This window comes from Heterodontus francisci, chromosome 1 (genome assembly GCF_036365525.1).
Source record: "Heterodontus francisci isolate sHetFra1 chromosome 1, sHetFra1.hap1, whole genome shotgun sequence".
Classification (NCBI taxonomy): Eukaryota; Metazoa; Chordata; class Chondrichthyes; order Heterodontiformes; family Heterodontidae; genus Heterodontus; species Heterodontus francisci.
The window spans coordinates 147,295,264-147,307,916 of record NC_090371.1 but is presented as its reverse complement, the minus strand read 5'-3'; positions in this window follow the sequence as shown (position 1 = coordinate 147,307,916).

The window sequence follows — 12,653 nt, the reverse complement described above, 5'->3', positions numbered from 1 at the left end:
AACAGAATGAAGCAGACAATCTGTCATATACCATTACAGATAAACTGTAGTAACTGAAACACATCTGTTATGCCTGTACTAACCTCAATTCTTTATAAGCATGCTATGGTTAACAACTAAGCTCAATTCTTTGGATGATGGCGCTAGCAGGACAATGCAGCTGAAAATGTGGGTGGCATAGCATTAAAGTTTGATGATAAAGGACATGAGCACATTGAATAATCAAGTGAAAAGCAAATCAAAAAATGGATACAGACTAATCCTACAGCAACCAAGACTATAATATCAAATGCCTACAAGGCTGTATGTTTATTGGAAAATTGAAGACAAGGGACAAAGTATATATTTGCACAATCCACTTGAGCAATTTGCAGCACTACCCGACAAAAAATATATTTTATTCAGTGAAGCAGCGTTTAACAACATTGAATAGCTTTACAAATCTAAATTCAAATCTTGCTTTGCTCCACTGCTGATATACAAATGCCAGTGCACAGAGGAGAATTAGCCTTATACAAGTATTAAAAAGGGGCATTCCCTCATCAGAAAATTTTGATATTAATTGCAAAATAACCATTGTGTAAATTTAAAAAGAATGCAGGAATAATAAATAAGAATTATCTTTCAGGTGATATGATTAGACTTGGGTTGTTACCATTCCAGAAAATCTTCTAAAATCCATTTAATACCATTCATTGCATGATTTGTAGCTTATTCCAACTTGCCTGTGAAGTGACCAACAACAACTTATATTTATATAGCACCTTTAATGTAGTAAAACATCTCAAGGTACTCCACAGGAGCCACGTGAGGAGATATGAGGCAGATAATCAAAAGCTTGGTCAAAGAAGTAGTTTTTAAGGAATGTGTTTTAGGAGGAAGGGGAGGTAGAGAGGTAGAGAGCTTGAAGGAGATAATTCCAGAACTTAGGATCTAGTCAGCTTGAAGACACGGCCACAAATGTTAGAGCGATTAAAATAGGGGATGCTCAAGGGACGGGAGCAGAGACATCTTCAGACATCTCAAATGGTTGTACAGTTAGAGGAGTTTACAGAGATAGTGATGCTTGAGGCCATGGAGGGATTTGAAAATCAAAGTGCTGCTGAACCATGGACGATGTAGGTCAGCGAGCACGGGGGTGATGGGGAAATGGCACTTGGTGCAAGTTAGGACACGGGCAGCAGAGTTTTGGACGATCTCAAGTTTACGGATGGTAGAATATGTGAGGCTAGCCATGAGTATGTTAGAATAGTCCAGTTCAGAAGTAACAAAGGCATGGAAACGGGTTTCATAAGCAGACAATCTGAGGCAGGGGAGGAATTAGGGTGATGTTATGGAGGTGGAAATAGCAGTCTTAGTGATGGAGCAGACATGTAGTCAGAAAGGGCGGCACAGTGGCGCAGTGGTTAGCACTGTAGCCTCACAGCTCCAGTGACCAGGGTTCAGTTCTGGGTACCACCTGCGTGGAGTTTGCAAGTTCTCCCTGTGTCTGCATGGGTTTCCGCCGGGTGCTCCGGTTTCCTTCCACAGCCAAAGACTTGCAGGTTGATAGGTAAATTGGCCATTGTAAATTGCCCCTATTGTAGGTAGGTGGTAGGAGAATGGTGGGGATGTGGTAGGGAATATGAGATTAATGTAGAATTAGTATAAATGAGTGGTTGTTGGTCAGCACAGACTCGTTGGGCCAAAGGGCCTGTTTCAGTGCTGTATTTCTAAATAAAATAAATAAATAAAGTCAGAAACTCATCCCAGGATCAAATATGACACCAAGTTTATGAACACACTGGATCAGCCTCAGACAGTTGCCAGGGAGAGAAATGGAGAGGGTAGTTAGGGAACGGAGGTTATGGCAGGACCAAAGACAATGGCTTCAGTCTTCCCAACATGGAATTGGCAGAAATTTCTACTCATCCAATAATAGATGTCAGACAAGCAGTATGACAATTTAGAGACAGTAGAGGGGTTGAGGTGGTGGTGGTGAGGTACATATGGGGCTTAATGTTATGTGGCTAGAAAGAGCAGGTTGGAAATCATGGAGGGACAGAAAATTGGGAGGGGCCATACTCGCCTGGGAACACAACCTTGTGGTGTTGGTTCTGGACTTTATCAGCAGCGGACAAGTCCACAGCAGGGTTGCCATTATGATGCAGCGGGACTGCAATTTGAATTGCTGAGCAAGGAATTAATATGCATTTGCATGGATCTCAATCTGATTTTATGAAGGGTTATGAATTTAATCAACAGACTACTGGAATCACATGAGTTTCCAGAACGGCCAGAAACACAAAAGGCAACAGAAAGTCATCCTGAGGCAGAGACTTCTCAGAGACTGGAAGTAAAAAGAAATTTGTTACCTCCAACAATGCAAAGATTCCTTTCTAGTTGTCTTTTTCTCATTAGGCGAAACTCAGCCTGTAGGCAAATGTAAATTTTCTGCTGCGTAAGAGACAAATCCTTCTTCCTTCAGGGAGAACTCGCTTCACTGGTCTGCCAGATCACTTCTTACACACAGTCAAACTGATACAATATGGCATGTGACTGCATCTCTCTTACTGTTGCTTAGGAACAGGCTTGCAGCTCACACACACTGTTCCCGGAGAACATAAAAACTTCTCTCAGTCTGAAAGGCACATAGACCCTTCTTAGTTTTTTAACAGAGGAAAAAAAACACTGCCAAGGCACCATGCATCTGCTGCCTTTGTCCTTATAGGTGGTAGAGGTCGCGGGTTTGGAAAGTGCTTTCTAAGGAGCCTTGGTGAGTTTCTGCAGTGCATCTTGTAGATGGTACACACTGCTACCACTGTGCATCGGTGGTGGAGGGAGTGAATGTTTGTGAATGGGGTGCCAATCAAGTGGGATGGCATTGAGCTTCTTGAGTGTTGTTGGAGCTGCACTCATCTAGGCAAGTGGAGAGTATTCCATCACAATCCTGACTTGTGCCTTGTAAATGGTGGACAGGCTTTGGGGAGTCAGGAGGTGAGTTACTCACTGCAGAATTCCTAGCCTCTGACCTGCTCTTGTAGCCATGGTATTTATATGGTTACTCCAGTTCAGTTTCTGGTCAATGATGACCCCCAGGATGTTGAAAGTGGGGGATTCAGCGATGGTAATGCCATTGAATGTCAAGGCGAGATGGTTAGATTCTCTCTTGTTGGAGATGGTCATTGCCTGGCACTTGTGTGGCGCGAATGTTACTTGCCACTTATCAGTTCAAGCCTATATATTGTCCAGATCTTGCTGCATTTCTACACAGACTGCTTCAATATCTGAGGAGTCACAAATGGTGTTGAACATTGTGCAATCATCAGTGAACATCCGCAGGAAGGCTTCGCTGAACCATGGGGCTACCCAATGTCTTCCACCTGACATGGCCCCTCTTGGCTCCCAGTCAATTCCTGGCATTATGAGGTCTTGGTCAGCAGCACAGCAGTACAGGGTCTCCAGCTGGGGAGTCAGCAGCACAGTGCCTCACCAGTACAGGATCTACAGTCAGCAGCACAACAGCACAAAGGCAAACCAGCATCAAACTCACTAAGTGAAGCAACAATTCAGGCAGGGCTTGCAGTGCTTTAAATATGATGCTTCTCTCAGCTGATGGCCCCATTGGTGCCTCGTTGTCCACCCCACCCTCTAATGGGAGAAGCCCTGTGCCTTCTGCATGCAAATAAGGCAGCCGCCATGTCATTGCAGTTGGCTTGCCACACATGTGACTTGCGGTGGTGGCACCTGCATCCAAAGCCACCACCAGGACCCTCAATGGACTGATAAAATTCAGCCCATGGAAACTGATACTGTGTTTTTGGATGATGTTGCTGAGGGGCAGCATGTAGATGAGAAATAGGAAGGGACCAGGAAAGATCTTTGGGGAACACCAGAGGTGCAGGAGAGGGAAGAGAACTATTGCAGTTGAGCCTCTGGCTACAACTAGACAAATAAGAATAGAACCAAGCAAGTGCAGTCCCACCCAGCTGGATGACAATGGCGATGTGTTGGAAGGGGATGGCATGGTCAACCATGTCAAAGGCTACAGACAGATGAAGAAGGATGAGGAGTGAAAGTTTATCTTTGTCACTGTCACATAAGATGTAATTTGTGACTTTGACAAGAGTCACTTTGGTACTGTGGCAGGGGTAGAAACCTGATTGGAAGGACTCAAACAGGCAGAACAGCTTTTTCAAAGCTCGCTGTGTGTGGGTATGGAGGCAAGAGCGATTTGAAGATCACATTCTCGGAGGTCGGCACAGGGACCCACTGCTTTCCGAACGCAACACCATTTTAAAAGGGATGCTGACAGCGAGGGAACAGATCGGGTGCACGCTTCTATTTAATTGCCTGTTGAGCTCATTAAAGTGCTCATTAACAGGCTTGCCCGTAGCAGGGAGCAATTTTTAAAGGCTGGGAATGGAGAAAACATCATGGAGGAAACACAACAGCATTGTGAAGATGTGAGCAGTGTGGAGGGACATGAGGGCTATGGAAAATTAATTCAAAGGCAGCAAGTAAAGCTCAGCTACTTCAGATGTGTCTCAGTGTGGATATTGCTGCAGCTGGAAGAGTTTAATGTCACAGTGAACTGTGGCAGGAAACCAGAGAGGGACATGAGCCTGCTGGCATCACCATGGCAGCCGTGGTTGGCAGCAGAAGGCCTGGTGAACGCACAAAGCCCAGGTCAGGGAGTCCAGATGGGAACAGGCTACTCTGACATTGGACAGAGCAGCCAGCTTGAGCAGCAGCAGATGCAACCTCCTGGATAGCAGGAAGCTAGAGGAGCACAGCGGGAGCAGCAAGGGGACAAGGGAATTCCCTTGAAGAAGTAGCTACTGACTCCCCTACAGGAAGCCCAGACAGAGGAACAGAGGCAAAAGAACCAATGCCTGCTCAGTGGGCCAACCATTGCGCAGGCCATCGGGTTTGTTAAGATGTTATTCTGGTCCCTGGATCGGTCAGGTGGTGCCCGCCCATGCCCTCCTGCAAGGTTCTTGGTCATTGTGGTGGTCTGCTGTGCTGTCCATAACATGGCCCTCCAGAGATGGGTGGACCTTGAGGACAGTGAGGCCGTGGAAGGAGACAGCTCAGCAGGGGAGGAGAAGGAGGTAAGAAAGGAGGAGGAAGAGAGGGCAGAGGTGGATAACACTGAAGAGAGAGGTGATCCTCCTGCACGATGAGGTGGCCTCCTTCTGCCACCTTCCGGGAAGAGAACCTCTGTCATCTCCTTCATGGCCTCCAGCATCAGATCCAGGTGGGCATCGGTGAAGCGAGTGTCTGCCTTGCTCCTAGTGCCGGGCCTCCAGCTTCCTGTGACATCCCACTTCCCTCTGGTGCTGTGGAAAGAAGATCTTTCCCTCAGGATAACCAGCAGCCTCAGTTCTGATGAAAGGTCACAGATCTGAAACATTAACTCTGCTTCTTTCTCCACAGATGCTGCCTGACTTGCTAAGTATTTCCAGCACTTGCTGTTTTTATTTCAGTAATGGCTGCTGTGGAAGTCTACATGAGCCCCACATTTGATCAGATCCACTGCCATTATCAATCCCATTCGCTCCAAGAGGACAGCAAACCCATCTCAATACCAATTAAGACATTTCCACTTGAAAATTGCTATCTGAATCATCTTCTCAGTGGAGGCAGGTTTCAGACAAGATGAGACCGGTTCCTGTTTCCCAGCTCCATAATGACAATCTAGTCTGGAGTTCCAGTACAGATGGCCATGGATTTAGGTGGCAACGACACATTCAAAAACTTTGGAGAGGAAAGGGAGTTCAGAGATGGGACGGTACTTTGCAAGGATGGAAGGCTCAAGGGTTGTTTTTTGAGGAGGAGGATGAAGATGGCCGATTTGAAGGACAGAGTGCAGTACCTAAGGAGAAAACCATTTACAGTATCAGGTAGCATGGGAGCCAGGAAGGAAAGTTGGATGGTCAGCAGCTTAGTGGGAATAGGATGGACATAGGACCGGTACCACTGTCAACAGGGGCATTAAAAGATGAGGGTTTTGGAGCCAACACCAAAATAGTAATAACACAATTTAGTCATGTTACACCAGGAAAAGCATTTTCCTCAAGGTATAATCAGAAGATAGACAAAAAATGCAATGTAAATGTATTTATACAAAAGGAATCTATCTATTAATATATTAACAATTTTGTGTCTGTCATGGTGCACTTAATCAGTTCCTTTTGTTACGTTATTTCCATCATGCTATTTCCTGATCTTCATCTTGATTTTCAAAGTACTGAAGAAAATTCTGCTTGTTCATAGCAATTGTCAGGAATGAGGCTTTCAGCACTCTGGAGAAGGGGAGTGGGGCACCTTGGGGTTGAAGGCTCGTCATCATGTTTGGTCAGGTTAGGATTGGGATGGAGGTTTTATGATGGCGACTCAAACTCTCGTCATTGTGAGCAGAATGCAGCTGCAGGGAGAAGGCACTGTTAGTTTGGGATGAGGTACTGATATGGAAACCATCTAAAAACCCAGATTGAAATAAATATGCTTTAAAATGTACTTTTTTAAAATAATACCAGCTCTTCCAAAAATCTGCCTGGGAAACTTATTTAATAAACCCACCCTTCACTTTTCCACCATCATAAAGCTAACACACTCCAAATCAACTCTCCACCTCTGCAATGCCTAGCACCAGCTCTCAGTACTTTCACACCAGGACCCTTTTTCCAGTCCTCCCACATTCTAGGACCACCAACAGTGCTGCCATGCTCCAACATCTTTCCCTTTTTCCAACCAATGGTACCCACTTCCCAATGCTCCGAATCACCACAACCTTACATTGCTCCTGCTGTTAATAAGGGATGAGATTAGTACATTAGTGAGAGAGGATCATAGATCAGTAGATCAAGATGTAGAATCCATTTGGGTGGAGCTTCAAAACAGCAAGGGGCAGCCAAAATTGGGAGAAGTTGTTCGTAGGCCACCAAACAGTAGTGGTAATGTAGGGCATTGTATAAATCAGGAAATTAGAGGTGCATGTAACAAGGGTAAAACAGTAATCATGGGGGAATTCAATCTACATATAGAGTGGTTAAACCTAATTAACACTAAAGCTGTGGAGGATGTATTCCTGGAATGTATACGAGATGTTTTTTTAGAACAGTATCTTGAGGAACCAACCAGAGAATGGGTTATTTGAGATCCAATATTGTGGAATGAGAAAGGGCTAATAAATAATCTCATTGTAAAAGAGCCAAGAGGGAAGAGTGACCATAATATGATAGAATTTGACATTAAGTTTGAAAGTGATGTAGTTCAATCCAAATCTGAGGAACCACAAATATATGAGAGGCAAATTGGCTGTGGTAGATTGGAAACTCCATCAAAAGGTATGATGGGAGACAAGCAATGGCTAGCATTTAAAGAATTAATGCATAGTTCACAACAAATTTACATTCCTTTGAAGCACAAAAACCCAGCAGGAAGGGTGATCCAACCATGGCTAACAAGAGAAGTTAAAGATTGTATTAGATCAAAGGAAGAGGCTTATAAAGTTGCCAAAAAAGTACTCAGAGGATCGGGAGCATTTTAGAGTTCAGCAAAGTAGAACCAAGAAACTGGTAAAGAAAGACAACATAGAATATGAAAATAACTTAGAAATATAAAAACGGACTGTAAAAGCTTCGATAGGTGTATAAAAAGTAAAAGATTAGCAAAGACAAATGTGAGCCCACTATAGGCAGAGACAGGAGAATTTATAATGGGGAATAAGGAAATAGCAGAGAAACTAAACAAATACTTTGGTGTCATGCTAGACCCCCACCTGCCAAGAATGAGGCACATTAATTTTGTCATGAATATTTATTTTAAACTGTTGCTGGAGCAAGAAAATGACTTATTAAACAGATCAGCCATGGCTGGAAAATGCATTTCTATATTAACAGACGGTGCTTGTGTAGACAAAGGACCATTTCCTGAAACATTCAACTCACAATGGATGTTGATCATTGGACAGTGAGGGGGTGGGGAAGTGCATTCCAGGGCCTGATGGGTTGATGCAATCCACAGGGGCCAGGACTCGTTGGACTAGCTGGTTACATAACTAACTGGCTGTTCCAGCAATCTTTGGAACTAGCCACAGAGAGCATGAACTGAGAAAGATTTTTTGCTCCTGGACTGAGAAAATCTCTCCTGTCTGCTCCCATCACTTTCTCACAAGCCTTTGAATCCACTGAAGACACATGAACCCCAAGAGAGAAAAGTCTTCTACAGTGAACCTGGTTTAAAAAGAATACTGGGCCCCAATGAAAAGCAAGATCTACCTACAATCAAGGACTCTACAGTAAGCTCAAAGAACCGTAACAAAAACTCTTCAGATATTGCCCCAAACTTTTCCACTTTATTTTTTTCTTCTGCTCTTTTCTGTCTCTATTTGCATGTGTGTATCGTGTATGCATACTAGCGTGAGCGCGTTGTGTATCCATAGGCGTTGACCAAATTAGAGTTTAAGTTTAATAAATTTCAACTTTTCTTCTTTCAACCTAAGAAAACCTGTGTGTGCTCGTTTCTTTGCCTTATCATTGGAAAGCGGTGAACATGGGTTCACCAAGGGGGAGCTAAAAACATTATGTGTTTAAAATTAAAGCCTGCTCAGGTAAGACTAGGTGAAGGCTGAGAGGGATCCCAAGACACCTTTCTCACCTGGTCGTAACATTGGACTGAATTTTATTAGCGCGTCAGAACACGACGGCCTTCAGACGCGGAAATGCCAACGCTCAGCCTCCGCAATATTTCGCGCTGGGGCTCATTTAAATTGAGGGGGCGGAGCGACCGCCCCAATGACGTACCATCCAGTCATGGCGTCCGACATCATTGTGCTGGCGCTGTCGCCATTTTTAAAGGGCTTCAAGCCCTTCAGTGCAATTTAAATGTTTAAAGAGACAAGGTTGTGAAAAAAGTGAAAAAGAAAATTATTAATATTTCCAATCCCTTCCTCCACCCCACAATGAGTAATCAATTTATTTTTTTGCCCTATCCCTCACAAAAGAGAGTTTGAGGGTGTGAGGGTGGGGAAATTTTGAAATGTGCGCATTGGGTCATCTACCCGATGCCTTCCCGGCTCCTAGCAATCTTGCCAGAGGCAGGCTGAGACTGGCATCAGCTACCCACCCCAATGCAGCAATTAGCCAATTATGAGTAATTAGGTGCCTAATTGGAGCAAATTGATGATGCTGCTGGGATCTTCCTGACAGCGAATTGGCCCCCACTGAAGCCAAAGTCCGGCGGGTATCTGGTTGGTGTCCTGCCAGTGGCAGGCCGGGGGCCAGCGAGGCCTCCTTTAATTTCCCCTCGCACCCCCACTCCTCCCCTCCCCCACCACCCCCACTGGAGCACAGGTGCCAGAGGGCCACAGCTGCAGCCACAGGGGTTCCCCTTCCACACTGATGGCTTGGCAGCTGTGGCCACAGTTTATTTTTAAGCATCTAGAAGTCTTCAGAGAGCACTTCCATCTTGAGGCGCCTTCATGGTCCTCCACCTACAGTAACTGTGCCCATCTCTCCCAGTGGGGCTGCCAGCTGCCCAGATCCTTGGATGCTCCAAATGCCCCTCCCACCTGTGTAATTTTTCCACCATCCTAATTGACCACCTTTGGCAAAATCATGTAGGCAGGCGGACCTCAGAAACCATCGGGGTCCGTGCAGCATTTAAAAACTAAGATGGTAAGGTTCTGTTCACTGTGAGCAATGCATTGGAGATTTTCTAATATACAGAAAACATACTGTATGCAATGTGTCACCACACACATCCTGTAATACTTTTGTGTAATACTTCCCATAATTTGTGACTGCCATACTTTGTCACACACAATCACCGTCAAATTTACTTAACCTCAACAAATTAATGATGTCACACCTAATTGGGGAATTCTTCTGATATGGTTGATACCCAATTCTACAATTTGCACCTCTGACTTCACCAAGATTCTTACAATTACGACAATTTATACTTTTCCCCATCTGCACATAGCTCTCTTTCTGACAGATGCAAACAGTATTAAAATGCTGTGCATTTCAACTCACTCTCTCCAAGAATATACCAGTTCCACAATCTCTTTTAAATGACCTGTAAATCAATCAGAGCTATGGTTCTAATCTATAGCTTAACCTGTAAATACCTCAACATTCATTTAAATAATGTGGAGCAATTACTACTGCAAGCCTTAACAGAACATAAACTGCCAATGGCTGCCAAGTTTGCAACAGCTCTGAAAATTTATGAAGCTGGCTCATGTTGCCACAGAGTCATTAGCAATACGAATCATCTGCAATTAATCAATATATCAAAAAAGTGACTGATGCATTGGTCCTAAAGGCAAAATATTTCTTCACTTTCAGGAATGAGTACCCAAGATCCAGGCTATCACTGATGTGTCTATTTAGTCCCCAAGTTCTCTCTACACAATCCCACGCTCTTCATGAAACATAAGGGCTTTCATTCCACTAATATGTGTATCTTTGGCTATCAAAACAGGGTCATGCAAGTGAATGGCAGCTTCCCAGGCAGTAAATATGATGGCATCAATTTTGGATAATCCACCATTCAGGATTACTTGAAGGAGGAAGGCAAGCGCGTGGATATTTCTAGGAGATATATCTGCCGACATCTCTGAGACTGAAGCAAGCAGCAAATCAGCTCAGATACAATGACAGTAGGCATCTTGAAGTAAAGCTTCACGTACCTGAACAGATGAAGGATTGTTGACTTTGCAACATTTGTAAGATTGCAAAGAAAGATGGTTATGTTTGTTGGAGGTCAATCATCTCAGCCCCAGGACATCACTACAGGAGTTCCTCACAGTAGTGTCCGAGGCCGAACCAGCTTCAGCTGCTTTATCAATGACCTTCCCTGAATCATAAGATCAGAAGTGGGATGTTCACTGATGATTGCACAGTGTTCAGTTCCATTCACAACTCCTCAGATCATGAAGACGTGGGCAAAACTCATGCTCGGTTGATAAGTGGAAAACAACATCTGCACCACACATGAGCAATGCAATGACCATCTCTAACAAGAGTGTGTCTAATCATCTCCCCTTGACATTCAAGGGCATTTCTATCACTGAATTCAACATCCTCGGGGTCGCTATTGAGAAGAAACTTATATGGACCAGCCACATAGATACTGTGGCTATAAGAACAAGTCAGAGGTTGGGAATTCTGTTCATAGTAACTCACCTCCTGACTCCCCAAAATCTTTCCACCATCTGCAAGGCACATGTCAGGAGTGCAATGGCATACTCTCCACTTGCCTGGATGAGAGCAGCTCCAACAACATCCAAGACAAAGCAGCCCACTTGATTGGCACCCCATCCACCACCTTAAACATTCACTCCCTTCACCACCGGCGCATGGTGCTGCAGGGTGTACTATCTGCAGGATGCACCACAGAAACTTTCCAAAGCTTCTTTAACAGCACCTTCCAAACCCATGATCTCTACTGCCTAGAAGAATAGGTGGGAGGGCATGTTGTGATGAGGACATAATGAATCTGCAAGGGGATATAGATAGGTTGAGTGAGTGGGCAAAAACTTGGCAGATGAAGTTTAATGTAAGAAAGTGTGAGGTCATGCACTTTGGTAGGACGAATCAAATGGCAGACTATTACTTAAATGGAAAGAGACTCCAAAAAAGTGCAGCACAGAGGGATCTGGGTGTTCCTGTGCATGAAACACAAAATGTTAGCATGCAGGTGCAGCAAGTAATTAAGAAGGCAAATGGAATTTTGGCCTTTATTGCTAGGGGGTTGGAGTTTAAAAATAGGAAAGTCTTGTTACAACTGTACAGGGTGTTGGTGAGGCCACACCTCAAGTACTGTGTACAGTTTTGGTCCCCGTATTTAAGAAAGGATATACTGGCATTGGAGGCAGTTCAAAAGAGATTAACTAGGCTGATTCCTGGGATGAAGGGGTTGACTTATCAAGAATGGCTAAACAGATTAGGCTTTTATACATTAGTGTTTAGAAAAATGAGGGGTGATCTTATTGAAACGTACAAAGTTCTGAGGGTGCTTGACAGGGTAGATGTTGAGAAGATGTTTCCACTAGTGAGGGAATCTCGAGCTAGGGGACATAGTTACAGAATAAGGGGACACTCATTTAAAACTGACATGTGAAGGAATACCTTCTCTCAGTGGGTAGTCAATGTCTGGAATTCTCTTGGGAGTTGTGGAGGCTAGAAAGTATTTAAAGAGGAGGTAGGAGGAGATTTTTGAAATATCGGGGAGTTGAGGGCTATGAGGAGCTGGCACGAAAGAGGAGTTGAGGTCTGTGGCAGATCAGCCATTATCTTATTGAATAGCGGGGCAGGCTTGAGGGGCCGAATGGCTTACTCCTGCTCCTATTTCTTACGTTCTTATGTGCATGGAACACGACCACATCCACGTTTGCCACCTCATGTCGCACACCATCCTGACGTAGAAAAATATATTATTGTTCTTTCATTGTCACTGAGTCAAAATCCTGGAACTCCCTCCCTAACAGCACTGTGGGAGTACCTACACCACATGGGCTGCAATGGTTCAAGAAGGCAGCTCGTCACCACTTTCCAAAGGGCAATTAGTGATGGGCAAAAAATGTTTGTCTTGCCAGTGATGCCTGCATCATAGGATAATTAAAAATAAAATCATCATAACCTGCTGCATCCTCCATAATT